This window comes from Felis catus, chromosome A1, assembly GCF_018350175.1.
Source record: "Felis catus isolate Fca126 chromosome A1, F.catus_Fca126_mat1.0, whole genome shotgun sequence".
Lineage (NCBI taxonomy): Eukaryota > Metazoa > Chordata > Mammalia > Carnivora > Felidae > Felis > Felis catus.
The window spans coordinates 53,960,318-53,963,692 of NC_058368.1; the positions used below are offsets into that span (position 1 = coordinate 53,960,318).

Here is a 3,375-nt window from a genome sequence, read left to right on the forward strand (position 1 = left end):
TGACCTAAGCCGAAGTGGGACACTTAACTGACTGAGCCACCCAGGCACCCCAAGGTTGACAACTTTAGATACCTCATATAAATGGAATCATGTAGTATTTGTCCTTCTGTGACTGGTTTATTTCACTTAGCATAATGTGTGCTACTTTCATCCATGTTGTAGCATATGACAGGATTTCCCTTTTATGGCTGGATAATACTTGTGTGTGAGATATATATACATGAGTGAGATACATATATATCTCACACACATACATTTTCTTTATCCATTCATCAATTGATGGGTATTTATGTTGTTTCGTCTTTTTAGCTATTATACACTTGATCTTAGCCAAAAGGCCGAGAAGCTATCTTTTTAGCTATTATAAATAATGCTTCATTGGACATGGCAGTGCAAATATCATATATCTGATAAGGAGTTAATACCCAAAATATACAAGGAACTCCTACAACTCAATAGCAAAAAAGCAAAGATGTGCAAAAGACTTGAGTAGACATTTCTCCAAGGAAGACGTACAAATTGCCAACAGGTATACATAAAGATGTCCAACACCACTAATTATTAGAGAAATGCAAATCAAAACCACAATGAGGTATCACCTCATACCTGTTGGATTGGTCTTTAAAAAAAAAAAAAAAAGCGGGGGGGTTGGTGTGCCTGGGTGGCTCAGTCAGTTAAGCGTCCAACTTCGGCTCAGGTCATGATCTCGCAGTTTGTGAGTTCGAGCCCTGCGTCAGTCGCTGTGCTAAACGCTCAGAGCCTGGAGCCTGCTTCAGATTCTGTGTCTCCCCCTCTCTCTGCCCCTCCCCTGCTCATGATCTGTGTGTCTCTGTCTCTCAATAATAAATATTTTAAAAAGGTAATAACAAGTGTTGGTGAGGATGCAAAGAAATTGAAACGCTTAAACACTGGCTGTGGGAATATAAAATGGTGCAGCCACTATAGAGCCACTATAAATTTAACAATAGAACCACCATATGATCCAGCAATCCCATTCCTGGGTACTTATCCAAAAAAGTTGAAATCAAGACCTCAAACAAGTATCTGGATTCCCAGTTCATGGCAACATCTTGGGCTTTTGTTGGTTTTTTTCCTTTATTTAGAAATTCTGCCCATGTAGACTTTACATTCTGTCAAGTGCAGTGAAGTGATGACAGGATGGAAAAAGAAGGAATTCAGTCCAGGCACCTAAGCTTTAATTAGCACTTTAACATTTACCATCAATATGACCTCCTGTAGGTCATTTAAATTGCCTAGGTCTTGGGGCGCCTGGGTGGCGCAGTCGGTTAAGCGTCCGACTTCAGCCAGGTCACGATCTCGCGGTCCGTGAGTTCGAGCCCCGCGTCAGGCTCTGGGCTGATGGCTCAGAGCCTGGAGGCTGTTTCCGATTCTGTGTCTCCCTCTCTCTCTGCCCCTCCCCCGTTCATGCTCTGTCTCTCTCTGTCCCAAAAAAAATAAATAAACGTTGAAAAAAAAAAAATAAATTGCCTAGGTCTTGATTTTCTTTTCTCTCAAGGATTATCATATCCTCTACCTTAAGGGTTGTTTTAAGAATTAAATGGGATAACTTGTATAAATGTAGAGTATCACCCAAATGTTTGTTGTTGTAACATGAATGAGCAAAACAAAATTCTACTTATCCCTTCCCCCTTCACAAAATAGAAACAAATCCACTGTAGAATTTGAGTTTTCTAATCTTCATAAATTCTGGATTATTAACTGGAAAAACTAGTTTTTCCTGTCTCTTTTGCCATGTAGATACACAAATATTTTACTTTAAAAAAAATGGACAATAAAGTCTATGTGGGTATGTACATAATATATTAAGTTTTCTTGGATGAACCTTTCTAAAACTGTGCACCATCCTTATATAATAAATATATTTTCAGGCAAGGAAATTTTAAAAACATATTTCTATGTTAAAAACATACCTGATAATTGCTATTACTTATGCTCAGCCAGTGAGTCACAGGTTCCAGGACAGAAGACTAATAATCAAAGTTGATATAGCTATGAAATGAAGCCGAAGTTCTCCTGGTCAGGATGTCCAGCACTAACTTCCCATTGCGAGCACCTATGCTGGGGAGGGGAGGGAGAAGGGTGATTTGGTCGCCCAAGATGGTACCCCTTTATTTTACATTCAACTTTCTGTAGTTCTCTTGCGTTACCCATTCTACCACATTGTTTTCTGTAGCTCAACATACCAAATCAGTTCACTGGTACTACAATGCTTACTGGAATATGGAGACAACTTGTGGGGATGAACTATATATACCTGAAGCTAATTTCCGCACAAGGTCGTACTATTTGGTTGGCTCGGTGGTTCCTTCCGAGCGTTTTTAGTTTTCCCTTCATTCCTTTTAGTTCACAGTGCCTGCTGAGTATTAGAGACTCACATGGAAGAGGTTTTTTTGTTGTTATTCTTATTCCTAACCCTGTGTTCTATATCCTGGAGATGAACTTGACATATCTATTAACACGTCTTGATTCTTTTTTTTTTTTTTTTTTTTTTAATTTTTTTTTCAACGTTTTTATTTATTTTTGGGACAGAGAGAGACAGAGCATGAACGGGGGAAGGGCAGAGAGAGAGGGAGACACAGAATCGGAAACAGGCTCCAGGCTCCGAGCCATCAGCCCAGAGCCCGACGCGGGGCTCGAACTCACGGACCGCGAGATCGCGACCTGGCTGAAGTCGGACGCTAAACCGACTGCGCCACCCAAGCGCCCCTAACACGTCTTGATTCTGATGCCACCCACAGCTGCGTCCTTTCTGGCCCATGATATGATAGACTCATAACGATAATTAAGATTTGGCATTTAAACTTAATTTGGATTTAAATACTGGCTTTTTAATCTATAGCTCTGTGACCTAGAGTAAATTACTCACTAAACCTAAGGTTCCTCATGTGTAAAATGGCATTATTACCAATTGCAAATTGTTTTGTTAAATTTTATGTGAAGAGGCATGTAGAACACTTAGACTAGTACGGCACATGTGGAAATTCTTATTTTCTTTCTGCGGCATACATTGTTTTTTTTTTTTTTTTTTAATTATTTATTTAAAAGAAAAACACACAGGTATTATGGAGAATATTACAAACTTCCCATTAAGTTTAAGGAAAAAAATGGGAGATTTGAAAGAATTTTTGCACATACTTTGGGCTTCTCTAGGCTATACTTTCAAGCTGCCACCTATTTATTTTTATTTTCCTCTGCTATTTCAGGGGCAATTTTTGAGAAGCACTATTTATTGTTTGAAACTTACCTATTGCAAATTATATAAACATCAGCTGAAACTGACATAAGTGGAAAATGGGATTTGAAGGCTCATGTTGCTAAAATATACAAGGGTAGAATTCAGATGTAGCTGAATCC

General features: G+C 38.9%; 1 pseudogene; it reads right to left on the reverse strand.

Annotated features, from left to right (window-relative positions):
• Nucleotides 1–200: 200 nt before the first annotated feature.
• Nucleotides 201–350, reverse strand: LOC111557069 (annotated as a pseudogene).
• Between the last annotated feature and the right edge of the window lie 3,025 nt (nt 351–3,375).